This window comes from Dipodomys merriami, unplaced genomic scaffold (genome assembly GCF_024711535.1).
Source record: "Dipodomys merriami isolate MVZ:Mamm:240054 unplaced genomic scaffold, mDipMer1.0.p SCAF_5, whole genome shotgun sequence".
In the NCBI taxonomy this organism is placed as follows: Eukaryota; Metazoa; Chordata; class Mammalia; order Rodentia; family Heteromyidae; genus Dipodomys; species Dipodomys merriami.
Genome location: NW_027206068.1, coordinates 34,911,356 through 34,928,786, shown reverse-complemented (window position 1 = coordinate 34,928,786; position 17,431 = coordinate 34,911,356). Strand labels below are relative to the sequence as shown.

At 32.4% G+C, this 17,431-nt stretch overlaps 1 protein-coding gene across 2 annotated transcripts in view; it reads left to right on the top strand.

The window, feature by feature from the left end:
* Positions 1-5,804: 5,804 nt before the first annotated feature.
* Positions 5,805-17,431, top strand: part of Sema3a (semaphorin 3A) — a 318,416-nt gene continuing 306,789 nt past the window's right edge. Inside the window, exons 1-2 of one of the 2 annotated variants that reach the window (XM_069996371.1) lie at positions 5,805-6,003; positions 16,327-16,411. The gene's annotated coding sequence lies outside the window, so the exon portion shown is untranslated. Of the gene's footprint in view, positions 6,004-10,045; positions 10,064-16,326; positions 16,412-17,431 lie in introns of those variants that run through there. The other variant, XM_069996370.1, reaches the window with a different exon arrangement.

Genomic DNA, 17,431 nt, shown 5'->3' with positions numbered 1-17,431 from the left:
GTTACAATAGTCATCTTGTATTCTTATTTCAGCATTTTCTTATATCCTTTCCTGTCCCCAAATTGGAAAAATGTATATAAAAGATGCAGGGCACTGGAATCAAATACAGTGAAAACAAAGGCTAGACCAAGGAGGAAGAACATACAAAAGAAACAATAAAAAAATCACATAGTACATTATAAGTACATTAAAAACAACAGCAAGAAAGATAAAACCTCTTGTGTCCCTATCTTGGGGTTCATTTTGCTTAGCATCATACCTAAATTTGCCATCTAAAATAGTAACTCTCTTTATTCTCTACATTGCTCTACTTCTTTATTCACTTAACTCTTCTTGAAATATTATCTTTTAAAGCAGCAAGTAGTTTTGTTATCTTTATGCCTTTTCCAGTGTTTTAATTCCAAAGTTTTCAAAGTGTGCCTACCATATAGCTAATAGATATTATTTGTTTAAAATTGATAGATAGATATGTACTACTTATGTGTAGATAGATAAATAGGTAGATGATAGATGACAAGTATATGCATACTCATTGTGTAGGCATATGAATTCATTAAATAGATAATAAGCAAATATAAACTATTTCATATAAGTATATTACATAGTAGCATTGTTAATGGTTAAAATTTTTTTCATGCTGCTTTTTATGTCTCATTAACCACAAATACAAGAACTTTGATGGAAAAAATTTTCCTTTTGAGTTACATTATGCTTTATACATCATATAAATCATTTTTTTTACTTTTGAAACACTGAAATTTGACATTGTCAATTATTATGTGATTAAGCCTATGTTGATTTTTTCTTACCATTTTCATTCATTTTATAATCTATTGAGCTAAATATATTTTGATTTATTTTCACAAGACTAGTTATGATCAAACTTCACAATAAAATCAAAGCTTTGAAAATACATATTCAGGAATTATTTTGACTTTACTTATTAACAATAAAAACTTTACATTTTGTTATCTATAATTCTAATTTGGTAGAGTTTTGTTTCCAATGAATACATAACTACCATTTTGTTACTTATATGCTGCCAAAAACAGCATTTGTTTTGTTTCAACCATATGTTCTTTTCTCTTTGCTGGGTAACAGTCTCATTTTTTTATTTAGTTCGAGCACATAACTACAAGGATTGGAATTCCAAAGCTAATTCAGCATTAACTTTATATCCATGACCAATGTCAAATCTGAATGCTGTCTAATACAAATATTGAGTAATCTCATGTTAATCATCTATGTATACCAGTTCTGACTTATGCTAATGTAGATTGATTACTGATAAATTACCACCATAGATTTAGCCCACCAAGCTAAGTCAGGCTGCTTTATCTTACCAATATTTGAAAGTTCTTCAAATGCCCTGTAGCTACATGTGTATGTATATATCTGTCTGTGTATATACTCATTGTGCCAAGAATATAAACTAGTTCAGCCAACATAGTAGTAAGCACTAGTGCTGATAATCTTTTATTTACACATTTTCACATTGTGCTTACTTGCATTCAATAACACAACATGGGAGAGTCATTAATAGAAAAACAATTTAAAATATTTTAGTTTAAGCCACATTTAGAAAACTAAGATAGACTACCTTCTGAAGAAGAATAAGCAGATATACATGATTTTGAAGTCACATTTTAAATAAAAGTATTTAACATAAATATTTTTATCATGCAAATGGGCTGTAACAAAGTAAAATTCATGGAATATTACTTTTTGTCTAATATGATACCAGAAAAATTAAATATTAAATTAAAAAAAGAAAATCCTTAGCTTATGTTTCATAAATCTTGAATGATATTAATCAACCATGATGCATGACTAAGGCGCACATCTGTCCACGTGATTTATGAGAGAATATATTCAGAGAATAAATTCTCTTCTAGTTCATTGTAAGAAATGATCATGCTTAACATGGAAACATGGAAGTATTTTTTTATCATATTGTTTGGATTGTATTGTTTTTTTTTACTCACTGAATATAAGTACCTGCTTGTGAACTTCCACTAAGAAAATCACATGATTTCTTTGTGTCACACATTTTTTTTAAAAGAAGAGTAATTAAGTTTTGCTTTATCTGAAGATGTTCTGTCTGGCATAAATGGCCTGTTTAATTTCCTAGTTATTTGTGCCAAAAAAACCCCACATAGGTGAAGAGCTTTGCTAAAATGAATATCAGCAAATTTTAGCAAACATACTATAGTACATAACATCTTGAGGAAAGAAATAAAGTACTAGAGTACTGATCCCCTTGATTGACTTGAATATTACAGTGTATAGTAAAATGCATAGGTTAATGTCAAGTGATTGGCAGCTATGTTCAGATTATTAACAAATGTCATAATCTGTTGTCAATGCTTACTGACATTTATAATACATTACATAAAATCATAATATTTGTACATGATTATTTAAAGGTCATTCCAATTTATTATGATAACAACAAAGAATACTGTTTACCCTCACTTTATGTATCAGTGCTAGGAGACTAGGGTCATAGTCATATCTGAGTTTTCCTAATGAATAGAATGATGGAGTCAATTCTCCAATCAAGCCATATTGGCTGGAATCAATTGGATAATCCAGCCATATTAGCTGTGGAAATATGGTCAAAGCCTGCTCAAATTTCTGGAAACAAAGGCATAAACAAATCTTTATCATGAAGATTAGAATAAATGCTTAATCCTTCAAGTTTTAAATGTGTTTTTTTTGTGGTGGTGATGGTGGTGGTGGTGATGTTTCTTTTTGCTTTTTTTCTTTTTAGGGGGCTTCTGGGGTAGAAAGGAGGGAGGAAAGGTGAACAAATACAATTATACTATTTAGTATATTCTAAGTGGAAAATGAACTATGTAACGAAATCAGGGACAGGAGGAGGAAACTGGAGGAAAGCAAAGAAAGGGGTGACATTGTTCAAATAAGAAATCTACTCATTACTTGACCTATGAAATGGCAAGTCCTCTGTACAACACAATAATGATAATAATAATAATAACAATAATAATAATAATAATAATAATAATAATAATAAATTTACATTTAAAATGTTTTCAAAAAATGATTACTTTACTTTTTGTCCAATAAAGGTACCAGATGCCAACCAGATAATCACGTATATGAATAAAATCTCAGATGGGGAATTTTTATAAAAGTTCTTTGAAGGAAACTTAATGAGCTTCAAGGAAACACAGAGAAAATATTCAATACTCTGCCAAAGAAATAGCATAGAGATGGAAGCAATTTTAAAAATCAAACAGAAATCCTTCAAGTGAACAATCCACTAGGTAAAATTAAAAATGTAATAAACAGGACAGAGGGGATGGCGGAGAATGATGGAAAGAGTGACTCTGATCAAGAAATACCGAACACTTAGATGGACAGGTTAATTCCAACCCCCTTTTACAACCTTTTGATGTTCAGGGAAAAAATAGAAATAAGTAATAGTCAATAGCAGAAGAGATCAAAAGAAAAGTAAATCCATGAGCTTAGAAGAAGGCTGTTTGAAAATATACTGATTCAAGAGAAAGAAATGAATACGGAGAAATAAAGAAAGCTAATGGAAACTTTGAAAGAACATTAAAAGGGAAAATATTCAGGTTATTGGAGTTCAAGGGGGATAGAAAAAAGAAGGATACAAGTATTCAAGTTTAGGAAATTCAAAGATAAGCTGTCAGAATATATATGACCCTAACAATCCTATAATTAAGTTCTCAAATTAAAAGGATAGAAAAGATCTCAAGATAGCAAGAGAAAAAAATAATTAGGTAACTATCATGTAGGGCTATCCAAGGCCAAGGAAACACAGCAGAAAAGTTTTTAACATTATTAACATTAAAAATCTGTTAACCAAAAATACTATACCCAACAAAGCAATCTTTTAGAAACAAAGTAGGAATAAAGTCATGCTTAGCTTAAACAATTGCTGAAAGACTGTACTGCCTGAATCCTTGTTACTGACTGGATCAGAAAGAAAGAAAAATATTTGAGAAAGGAAAAATTATCACAAGGTACAAAGAGCATTTCTAAGAGTCACTATGCAGACAAATTCAGAATACTCCAATATTGCTCATTGGTATGGCAAGCATTATTAATTTTATATGAAGATTAAAATTTAAAAAGTGAAAATAATGTAATTACATTAATGTGTTCAGAGCAGGTAATAACCTAAAATGGGAAAACAAAATGTATAATGTATACAAGCATGGTAAGCAAATGTAAAAATTTGTATTAACTTATTTTCTGGTTCTTATTTAGTTCTTTTTTTACCCTCATAAACACATTCTACCACAATATTTTCAAAATAACTTGTTATGGAAAAAAAGATACTTTGTAGTAAACTTCTCATGGAAACAACAAAGCAAAAATCTAGTATAAATAATGATAAATGCGCATAGAATTTCTAGTGATTTCCTTATTTAAATTGGTCACAATTAATTAGTTGGTACTTATCTGTTTGGTATTTATTTAGAAGACAAATAAATCATGGTCTGTGTACAAAAATACACATTTCTATTCTGAATTACATATTATTTTTATATGTCTACAAGCAGAAATTTTATACTAAATTTCCAAGAGTTGGCTGTTGATTATTTATTTAAATAGATGAGGAAAAGGAGTTTAGACATGACCTGTAAAGCATTTGCTAGAGCATTCTCCCTCCCCCCCTCTTTCTCTATCACTCTGTTTTACTGGCTTCATCATTTTATGGTATAAAAATGCAGCAAATACCTCTGGATCAATTGAATTTGAAGAAACAAATGTATCTTTTTAAATCACATTTATTTCACTGTTGATTTAGAAACCTGTCATTTTTAAGCAGAATTGTACAGGTGCAGGTTTTCTTGGAGTAGCTGCATTTTCATGGAGCCCATGCTAAGAAATGCTGTCCACCAGAGAATATTTATTTCAGTTAAATAATTTATTGGCAACTCAGCAGCCCTAACAACTGATGAAATCTGTTGAGACAAGAAGTAGTCAAGTATAGTGAATTTGTAATGTGCTGCAAATTTTCAAATAAGAAGAGTAGATGCCATGGAAAAGAAAGAATACTTCCTATTAAATAATAAGATCATATTTACTTTAAAATATTTTTCATATCGAAGACCATAGTGGTATGTAAGTAAAGAATAACAGTATCCTCTGATACATGTAGACTCCAAAGCATTCCACACAAAGAAAAAGGATTAAAGGAAAAGACTCCCAGATAGAGTGGGATGCCAAAATGAATGAACTATAAGACGAGGCTGTCCTTGTTACAAAAGTTCACTGGTAGCTATCATGTATTCCAGATTTAACTTTCTGCCCATTCAACTCATATCTAGTAAATCAGAAGACAAAAACAGAACATTAAAGGAAGAGGAATAAGTAAAAGGACTTCCATGAATTTATTGTGCTAGCCATCACTTACACTGACCCAGTTTTGTTTTGTCTTGTCTTTTTCTTTTCCAAGGAAAGAATCTATATATTACTCCTGGAAGTTTTGTAGATAAGTCGCTTAAAGCAACTTGTGGTGAATGCTTCTTAGGGACAAATCCAGCCTGGGGGAAGCAAACAAATTTTAGGGTCCAGAAGCTGAGTCTTACATGAATCCGGAAAACTATTCCATAAGAATGATGAGTACCAGCTCATAGTAGGATTTCCTAATGTGAGAAAAAAAATATTTTTTGCTGGCATCACGAGCTCTGCGATGAGCGTACTGTGTATTTGGAGCCTGCTATGTGCGAAAGCTTCACCTTTTCCATTTTTAGAAAATGTGAGGCAGTAAAATGTTTTTGACACAGTGCAGGTCCTACAGTCTAATCAGTTTAATTGTGGGCAGCCTACCACCAGTCCTGTCTTTTATTTCATTGGGCCACTAGCAGTTTAGAAAGCAATTTGTACTTCTGGATTATAATTTCAGGATAAACTAAAAGGAAGAGATTCTGAAAGACTAAAAATCATTTTATAAAGATATCATCATTAAGTACTACGAAAGAAGACCCCAGGAGCTCCTAAACGGTAATTCTCCTCGGTCTATCTCTTTCTCGGTCAGCATGACACTCTGTGTGTGTGTGTGTGTGTGTGTGTGTGTGTGTGTGTGTGTGTGTGTGTGTGTGTGTGTGTGTGTGTGTGTGTTTGCATGTGTGTGTGTGTTTCTTCTGAACTGTGTCTCCCTCCCCTTTTTTCTCTCTTTGTAAAAGTTTTCTTAAGGTTTTAAAGTTTTAAAATATAGGCTTTGAGATTCTCTTTTATCTCACAAATGACATGATGAGATAGTGATATACTTTAATTCAGAAACAAAAGGGTATTTTATATGTGGGTAAGTTACTGGATTTTTTTTTTTGCTTTGTGATTTCATTCTTTTTCAAATAAGCCTTCTTTATAAGGGTTTAAAACTATGACTATTTAAGAATGTTAAATGATTTATCTCCAAAGAGAATCTTATGCCAGTTTTTAATTTGGTTTAAATTCAGTTACAATGCCACTGCAAATTAAAATGACATTAAGGAAGTAATTTTTAATCAGAATAACTGTCTCAGTTAATGTCTCTCAGCTTTAATTGGAACAATTAGATGGTAATGAAAAGTACAGACCAAAGGAGCAAGAAAATAAAGTTAGAAGATAAAGTGTAAAAACTACAAAAATGACATGAAGACATATTTGTAAAACTATAATAAATTATGAACAGGATTTATTCTTATAATTTAGTCAATGCACTGGTTTAAATTAAATGATTGGATTATTGGGCCAGTTTGTAATTAAAATTGCACAGGTAAGGTATACCTTTGGTATACATACCAGAGTCGATTATTTGAATGTAATAAGAATCATTTTTTTTCGCAAAAAAATTGTGAAGGAATTCTTAACCATAAACTCACTGAGATGTTAAATAAACTTAGTTAGCTGGAATATATAATATAACATAATATCTACTCTATTCATTATTTTCACCTTATATTATTTATTATACTATTATAAGATGTAAAAAAGGTTTAATCATTGTGAAAATTATTGAAATTTATTGAAAAATCATTGAAAGAGTTAAGCTGCTAAAAGGCTGGGCTTAGCACATAAAATCTTAAATTTTCCATTGTTTCTATTCTATAATTTGATGATTTAATTTATCATAGCTGCTGTTTTAAAAATAGAGCTCTGATTCCTAGTTTTATTGTACAAATCTACAGATCAACAGAAGGAAGTAGAAAATGTAGAAGCCTTATTGTCTTGTGAGCTTTTTCCCCATAGGACCTGTATATACATAGGAGCTAATATTTGTAAAACCAAAGTTCTCAGCAGTTATAAATAGTGGAGAACATTTTGTGTCCTCTCCATTCTATTCATCAAAATTTGACTATTCTACTTGTTTAGAAAACTGGCAAATTTACCACTCATAATTATGTACCTTTAAATTTCAACATGATTTTATTTTGCCTAGGATAGTGATTTTGGTCAGATTAACTACCTGTTTGTAGAGGACTGATTAGGTGATCCAATTCCATCTGGTAGAATTGATAGTAGAAAATTACTCATAGTAAACTCTTTGACTAAATTGTTATTTATGCTTTATCATTCAATCAATAAATCCATTATGATGGACTTATGAAATTAAAAAAAGAACATCTTTTGTATCACTCTTTTCCTTTAATATTTAAGGGGAAAAGCAATTTCATTTGGTAATCTCTTTTGATATTTATTTATTTTATGTGTATGTGTGTGTGTATGTGTGTATGTATGTGCCTGTGTGTATGTGTATTGTTAGGGATTGAATTTATAGCTTCAAGCACACTAGAAGCACTATACAACTAACCTACACTCCAACCTACACTCCTAACCTTCAATATATCTTTTACTTAGAAAGATAAGTCTTAACTGCTGGTTTCCTACAATTCCTGCTGCATTTCAGATGATAAGCACAAAATAAGTCATGTCTAAAGCAGGCTTTGCTTGGCTGAGCAAAAGTGAATATAACTTCTGACATGTTGTTTTCTCTACATCTTTTGTTTCTGTGTACTTTCTATTGTATTGTTCTACTGGGGAGGCTATAGTAAGCTGTAGTATGGTAACACCTGACCTCAACATCTGTGGGCTTATAACAATGAAGTGTGTATTCATTGCACATGTTTGGCATTCATCATGGGCCAGCTTATTCCCTAGTGCCATTGTTCTAATGTCAAGGGGGAAGACCCATCTGAGACACACAATCTATGGCAGAAGAAAGAAAGCTAGGGCACAACTATGAGTTGGTTCTTCATGATTCTGCAAAGATGTGGCATTAGTTACTTCCTTTCATGTGTTTACCTAGTGCAAGTCAGAATGCTAAGTCTAATGTCAGTGTTGTGGGAAGTACAAGCATCCAACAATAGAGGTGTATCTTCAATCTCTACATCCCTAATATTTCCTAATATCCCTAATATTTCACGATTCAATTACAATCTCTAATTTTAAATCTTTAACTGTAAAACTGTACAGTCTCACTGAGTGTATTCTTAGGTATTTTCATAGACATCAGTCTATCAGAATGTCCTTTTTCAGAAACAATATTGTTGTTGTCTTTTTAATACTGGAAATAGAACACAGGACATTACCATAGGTAAATGATCTACCGATGATAATATCACACAATATTACTTTAAAATAAAAATATTTTGATTGATACTTAACATGTAAAAATTATACAGATAAATGGAGCAACTAGTATGATGTTTTGGTATATTGATACATTGTATAGTAGTTAAATCAGGCTAAGTCTATTCATCTCTTCCAACATTTATCATTTTCTATATTTTTTGAAAGTTTTAAAAGTCTTTTCTTCAAGCTTTCAGAAATGCCTAATATATTACCATTGATATTCATTGTGCAGGCAATATAGCCCGCCAGAATTTCTTGCTTATTGCTAATGATAACTCAGCACCTATTGGCCAAACTGTACTCATTTCTTCCTTCCCTCTTCCTTTAACCAGTTCTGGTACCACCCTGGTATTGTTCACTTCTCTACCAACTTTTTTAACTTCTATATGTGAGTGAGATCTTGTAGAACTTAAGACAAGGACAAAGCTGAAAGTGAGCTTGAGAAGGTATGGGACTATATTTGAAGACTAGAAAACTGAGTATCATGATATCATATTTATAAAAAGAGATATTACCTACTTTCACTCAGCCTAAGCACACATTGAGAACATAGCATATATATATATGTATGTATGTTTATATGTGTGTGTGTGTGTGTGTGTGTGTGTGTGTGTGTTGCATTTTTTAATGATTTCTTTGCCAGTCCTGGGACATGAATTCAAGGCCTGGACACTGCCCCTGAGCTTCTTTTGCTCAAAGCTGGCACTCTACCACTTAAGCCACAGCACCACTTCTGGCTTTTTCTGTGTATGTGGTGCTGAAGAATCAAACCTAGAGCTTCATGCATGTTAGGCAAGCACTCTACAGCTAAACTGCATGCCCAGCCCTGTTTTTTATGATTTTAAATTTTACTCTCACGCATGGATACTTTTAAGTGTTAGTTATATAAGGTTTATAGATATGATTGAAAACTAATTTAATTAACTAAAGTCTGATTTTGGATTATTTAGAACAGGAATTCTAGAGATGTTGGTGGTAGTAAACACTTGGGTGATTTAAGTTGAAATTTAGTTTAATTAAAATGAAAACGAAGTATGTGTAATCCAGCTATATGTTCTCCAAACTGGGTGTACAAATGTGTCCTTGTGGGTGTATACAAACATACATGTGTGCACATGCATTTGTTGTGCATAGATGCTGAATATATGAAATATAGCATGCATTTTATAAGGTTCACATGCATTGACATAATGTACATGTAAATGAAAGTAGGAAATATAATCATATGAGTAAAATTAAGAATTTAAGCTGTGGATGATTACTCTGTAATCATTTGTAGAAGTTGAGTTTGTCTCCTAAAGGGAAAATGATTTTAGTGTAATTTTTTAAAAGCTTTGTTATCCCTGGGGCTTCCTTTCTGACTTTTGACAGACTACAAATTATCCTAAGAAGTTTGTCCAGACTTATATGAAGACTTCTGAGAAAGATAGAAGAAAGTTCATTTAAAGCAGTATGTATTCTATCATATCTTAAAGTTAACACAAATATATTATTTTCTCTTCATATGTTGTTTGCAATGTCAGTGTAAAATAAATCAGTAAAGTGTTTTTTGTCTCAAGAAAATCAAATAGCTTTAGTATGGTCTTGTTTGTGATCATTTGGGTAAATGCCCAAAAGTGGGATTGCTGGGTCATAGGGGAGCTCTATGTGGAGTCTTTTGAGGAATCTCCATACTACTTTCCAAGGTGGTTGAACAAGCCTACATTCCCATCAACAATGCAGTAGGGTTCCCTTCTGTCCACATCCCCTCCAGCATCTGTTGTTATTAGAGTTCTTGATTATAGCCATTCTAACTGGGGTGAGGTGGTATCTCAGTGTTGTTTTGATTTCTTTTATGGCTAGAGAGGTTGAGCATTTCTTCATGTGTCTATTGGTCATCCTTCTTTCCTCTTCAGAGAAGTTTCTCTGTAAGAGTTTAGCCCACTTATTTATTGGGTAGTTGTTTCTTTGAGGATTTGTTGTTGGGGGATTTAATTTTTTGAGTTCCAGATATTTTTTAGATATGAGACCCTTGTCTATTGTATGGCTAGTGAAGATCTTCTCCCAATCCGTGGACTTTCTATTACTCTTTCTAGCTATGCAGAAGCTCTGCAGGTTCATGCAGTCCCATTTCTCCAACCTGCACAACTATGTTTATTGCAGCATTATTTACCATAGCTAAGATATGGAACCAACCCAGATGCCTCTCAGTAGATGAATGGATCAAGAAAATGTAGTAAATATACACAATGGAATTCTATGCCTCCATCAGAAAGAATGACATTGCCCCATTTGTTAGGAAGTGGAAAAACTTGGAAAAAATTATATTAAGTGAATTAAGCCAGGCCCAAAGAAACACAGATCCCATGGTTTCCCTTATTTGCAATAACTAGTATATATCTGAGACAAGCAGAAACGGTCAGATAAGTTGATGTTAGGAGAAAGGAACCCCAAGATAAGGACTGAAATTGTTTTTCTTTCTTGCTCTTGTTTTTAACATATTTATAAGATGATTTCTTTGTTGTTTTGTATGTCCCTCCCCCACGGTATAACCTGTTTTCACTGTATTTGATGTTGGTATAATTTGTGAAGGGGAAGGAAAAAACAAATTGCTTAAATTGGGATGCAGGTGGAACCATTGCAGCAATGAGATGTACAAGACGTTATTTGAAAAACGAACTTTACAACTTTGGCAAGGTGGAGGGGTGGGGGTAACAGGGGCGGGGCGGGAAGGAGATGGGAAGGGGAAATAAAGGAGTAGGCAACAAAGGTTGATAAGAAAGGTACTCATTACCTTACTCATGTAATTGTAACCCTTCTGTATGGTATTTTCACAATAAAAATAAATTTTAAAAAATTTCAAAGAAATGACAAATATATTGGAAAATAGTTGCTAACGTATTTTTACCACATTATATTTATTTTCAATTAGATTTGAACAAATAAATAAAGCATAATAGAGTCCTTGTTTAGATGTTTTGAAGTTGTAGGTATAATTTCTGTAATTTGGAGACCTCACATTATAGCTTTTACATGTTTTATCTACTTTTGATTTAAAAATATCCTAGTGTTTCACCAATTTGTACAATATAACATGTGCCAGTAATCCTTAAAATAAATACTATCTGCCATAGTAGCTTTTCTTAATTAGAAAAGACTTACTAATTTGTCCTTTTGTTTTATTATGTTTCCTGTGATTTTTTTCTTGGTAATGATCATGCATTTTGGGGAAATTTCTAAAGAAAAATATCTTAAAGAAAAACATCCTTCTGGCAATTAATAAAAATTAATGAACAAAATATGCATTCAGATAACAATTGATTAATTTTTATTTGCATATTCTTTCTTCTTCTACACTATAAGTCATTAATCTTTCCAAAGTATAAATACTGTCTCTTCAGCTTGGAAAAGTATATTTGAATTTGCTGAGTAATGTACCATGATGCCTAAGTTAGCTTCTTATGTGCACTCCAAATCTTTACAGGCATCTTTAATCTTTTCATAGACTTGGGAACATGAACACTTGGCATCTGTCTTGGATTCTTGCCTGTGTGTCCTAAGCATTGAATATACCTAACCATCTGCATACTCTTCACATTATACCACAACCATTAATCACTTGTGTGACCTCCCCTGTAAAATAAAGGTTAGGGTAACTCATTTCTTTGCTTACTCCAACATACATTATACTCCATAGGCACTACCTTGAAATATATACTCCTTGTGTAGGATTGAGTTCTAATCCACAACAGGCATTTTTTAATTACAGAGGATATAATAGCAAGAGAGTCCCAGTCACATGAATAGGTTATGTATTGGTTGTATGTGTGATTAAATGTTTCACTGAAGACATTTCCTAATATGTTTATTAAGGATTTGAACTGTATTAATTGTATTCGTTATGTAAATTGTATGTTTAAAGATAAAATGTTTGAAATTACTAAAATCCATGCACTTTTAATATAGATTAAGTATTCAGGACAACACACAGATTCAAATTATTACAGATATAACACATCTATTAAGTCTAATCAAAATAAGTCAAAATTTTGAAGCTTACACCATTGATTATTTTTAGCCTATTTATATATATTTCTGAAATTACTCATCATCTCATTCTCTCATAAGTGACAGAAGTGTTGGAAGGGAGGAATAAGGTACTGAAAAAGAGAGAGGGAGATATTTAAAAGGTGGAAAAATTTTTCTAGAAATATTAATGACAGCTTTAAGTCTTTCCAATAAATTCACTGTAATTTTTTTAAAAAATGGCCAATGTCACTTTTGATTCTGCTGACTCCTAGTAAATCACTGCTTAATGAAAACAGGTACAGCACAAAGTAGAACGTTTTATTTGTTCTTAGTAGTTCCCTGCAGGACTAGCTGACATCACATTTGTCAAAGTCACAATTCCTTTAGAGTCTCCAGAAGAACACCAGGATTAAAGAAAAGAAATAGATAAGATAAAGAATTGTAATATATTTACAAGAGGAATTTCCCATTTCAGGTTTACTTCTTACTATCATTTTCGAACATGTTAAAAGTATGCTTGTTAGGAATCTTTACCTGACACTAATGGAACCCCTTTTGACAGATTTTTTTTCATAGAAAAATTATATGGTGTGAACTGAATAAAGGAACTGTCAAGTTGGATCAGTTATTCAGTACATGCAGGTGCCTAGTGGGCTCAAATAATCCTCCCAAAGAAAAATGGAAAACGTCTTCCACTCCAGGAATCTTTATATTTTTAGAGAATGGGAATATTTTTATTCAGTCAAAAATATACTTTGATTATAACTTAATTACAACTGTTGAAGTTTCAATGTATTAGATTAATATTCTTGTGAGTAAATGATGGTTGTATTTTATTTAGTTTAATAGAGAATTGGCTAAAACACTTAAACATCCATTGTGAGAATTTCCTGTTTTAATTATATTATTCGTAAATGTATATACTTTGATTTAACCTGTGTATTGCTTTCATTTGTGCTGATAAGGAGTCTTGAACTTAGGGTCACATGCATTTGCTTAGCTTCTTTGCTTAAGGCTGGCAAACCACTTGGGCCACACCTCTGCTTCTAGTTTCTTCCTGGTTAATTGGAGATAACAGTCTGGAAGTTTTGTCTGCTCTGGCTAGCTTCAAACTATAGTCCTGATAACAGCCTCTGAGTAGTTAGCATTATACGTGTGAGCCCCCAGAGTCCATTCAGTGAATTGTTGTAAACTAGGAGGTTGTGAAATTGACATAGCTCCTATATAAACTTGTAGTTTATTATCTTGTCGATTGAAATTTGGTTTGTATTTATAACCACAGTATATTTTGTGATACCACCCACCCATCACTGGCTCTTTCTTCATTTACTACTTAGTAAACTAATTGATGTTTTCTAGACTCTTCTGGGAGACTTTGCTTTAGAACATTTCTCTCTTGCTCCTTTAATTTAGAAAACACTTTTTCAAGGTATCCAAATAGTTTCTTGTATAGCCCTCAGAATGTTACCAATTTTTTAAAAAAAAAAAGACTTCCTTGACCATTTCAAATAAACGAATACACCCCCTGTTATCTTTTTATTCCATGCCATTTCTTAGTTAAAAGGGATTATACATGCTTTTATGGGTCAGCAATGATAATATTGGAAAGAGCAGTAGTGCCTTTCTGCTTCCACAGAAAGATCCATGTTAGAAGTATAGAGGCCCCTCAGTAGATGAATGGATCAAGAAAATGTGGTATATGTGCACAATGAAATTCTATGCTTCCATCAGAAAGAATGACATTGCCCCATTTGTTAGGAAATGGAAAGGCTTGGAAAAAATTATATTAAGTAAAATAAGCCAGGCCCAAAGAAACATAGGTTCCATGGTTTCCCTTATTTGCAATAATTAGTATATGTCTGAGACAAGCAGAAAAATTCAGATAAGATAATGTTAGGTGAAATGAACCTCAAGGTAAGGACACAAATGATTTTTTTTTCTTGCTATTGTTTCTAATGTATTTATAAGGTGATTGGTTGCTTTGTATGTCCCTCTCCCACTGTATAACCCCTGTTTTCACGTATTTGATGTTGGTATAATTTGGGTATGGGAGGAGTAAAAACAAATTGCTTAAACAGGGATACAGGTGGATCCATTGCAACAATGAGATGTACAAGACGCTATGTCAAAAAGGAACTTTACAATTTAGGCGGGGAGGGGAGGGGAGGGAGCAGTGTAGTTGGGGAGATGGGAGGGAAGGGATGATAGGGGAAAAACAAAGCAGGAGGCAACAATGCTTGATAAGAAATGTACTCATTACCTTGCTCATGTAACTGTAACCCCTCTGTACAGTATTCACAATAAAAACCTTATTTAAAAAAAAACAAAAGTATAGAGGAACTTGCCCCTCTTTGCTCAGTCATCGATCACCTTTCCCTGGTCAAGGGTGTGCCATAAATCCCTGAAGGCTCTTGGCAAGCCCTCACTGTCCTCCGTTTGCTTCTGCTGACACTCAGAGCCTTGTTGCTATTGTCTGTCTTGAGGAAATCAGGATTTAATTGGTCATGTCTACTTTCTCCTCTTTGTCACTACCAACAATTCAGAACTAAAAAACTATCCTTGGCCCCCAAGACTCAGCATCTTTTCCCTCCAAATGTCTATTGCCTGATACCCTTTTACTCTGTTCTCCAGAGTTCCCCAACAATGCTTCCTTATCTTCAAGTACTCTGTGTATTTTTTTTCTTATCTTTTCTCCAGTTGAATCCTTATGACTCCATTTCTTTCACCATGTTTCAGAAAGTGACTATTTTCCTTCTACTCAAATCACTGTGATTGGAGGTGATGTGTTCTCTAGCTCTACAGTGTCACTTGCCTCCTCTGTCAATCCCAAAGCTGTGCTCTTATGGCATTTGCAGGTAGTTCCTGAAACTTGACCTTTCTCATTTGCTTTTTGGTTTTGCCTTTTTCAGGCTGGGGATTAAACCTAGGGCCCTGCACAGGCACATGCTAGGCAAGCATTCCAACACAGAGCTTTTTTGTTAGGCTAAAGCTGCTACCAACCTTTGTCATTTGCCCTTTTAGATTGATAGTTGAGTTTTCAATATTTGTGTATATGTTATGGTCATAGATCAGAGTTCAGTTCAATCCTTTTAATATGTCTCTAACATATCTTATTATAAGGGGGTCACTAACTGTCAGTCAAATTACTAGATACATAGTAGTATATAATATTTTTCAAAATAATTTTATTATCTATGTTCTTTAGTAAAATGAGATAGTTTGAATCATGTTTTAAAATGTATATTTGAAAAAAATGTATATTTGAATAGTACAGCTGTTTGAAACTTCTTATTTTAAGAAAAGCTTTTGTTGAAGTGAAATTCAATTACTTGTTAAAAGTGCCATGACATCACTTCTTAGCTGGCAATCAACAGTAGTAAGAAATATCAATGATATCATAGCATTAAAGCTAAATCAAAAGAGCATGCTAGTGTTTCTTTTATTTCTCAGAAAATTATTTCTTTAGAAGAGCAAGAGCCCAAACAATGAATTATTTGAAATACCTCAGATCTAATTATAATTATTGAATTTGATGCCTGTCCCCTGTAATACCATTTCTTTCCAACATTTTAATTTTTTACTAAAAATATTGAACTGGTTTTTAAGATTTTTGTGTGGATCTCTAATATTGTGAAGCACAAGTAATACATGAATAAATGTTTGGTGAGCATTGAATTCTAAACATAAACTTGCTTGCTTTTATAGGGTAATTAAAATGAGCAAGTCCTTAAAAATATCCAGTTGAACTGAATGAATGTGTTTCAAGAAATAAGAAGTTTTCCAAAAGGAGGTAAGATATTTTTTAAAATATGTGCTTTGGAGTGCTAGTTCACTTGGATGCAAATTTAGATATACTACTATTTTTCCTTGGCATAATTTAGAGATAATTTTAAGAGTAAGAGCACTTTGGATTTTCACTCAGTCTTCTGTTTTGTGGAATGTTCTGGACATTTGACAGGGATCCGGTATTTAAGAAAACATTTTGTCAGAAGCCACATTGCTACTTCAGAGTGTCAAGCAAGAAGTTGAGTGCTGCTATTTGGCATTTGTTTAAATCTCTATACTTTGGATGTTTCTGTGTTGGGCATGTTTCTTAGGAGTCATAGAGTAGAAGTAGCTGATAGGTGGGTGGACTGCTGTCTAGGAAGACTGGCTAACTGGCCTTTTCTACACTTTGTGGACTATATATGGTTGCTCTCAACCTGCATCCACACAAAGTTTCTAGTATCAAGCTCAGGACAGAAAATAATTTTTATTGTGCTATGCTATCATAATTTTAACCAAATTTGTGAGAATGAACTATGACCTAAAACATAGTGAAAAAGTCTAAAAATTTGTGTACTACTTATTTATACCATTTAAAAATATTTCTCAAAATTTAGGCTATTATATGAACTAGAAAGACAGTTCAGCACCAGTAGGGCTTCTATTCTGATGTGTTACACACATTTGTGTATGGAATGGATGGAACTAAACACCTATTTGGAGATAGCTATATATAGTATATGGAACTGACAAGCAATAAAAGTATAAACCTAATCTTTAATGTTTCATTATACCTTATAAAAAATTAAGTAGAATGATATGTATTGATCAGTTATATTTTGATTTTTATTATACAGTGTTTCTAAATTTATTGGATTTCTTTGAATTTAATTGGATATTTTTCTATTTTATGTGAGTGAAGGCTGACAGCATTGGATATTTCATATTACTGTCAAGAAACATAACTATCATATATCAAAATTGCTACATGAAAGAATAATTTGCATATGAAAACATTTATCACAAATGTGAAAAATCACAGATT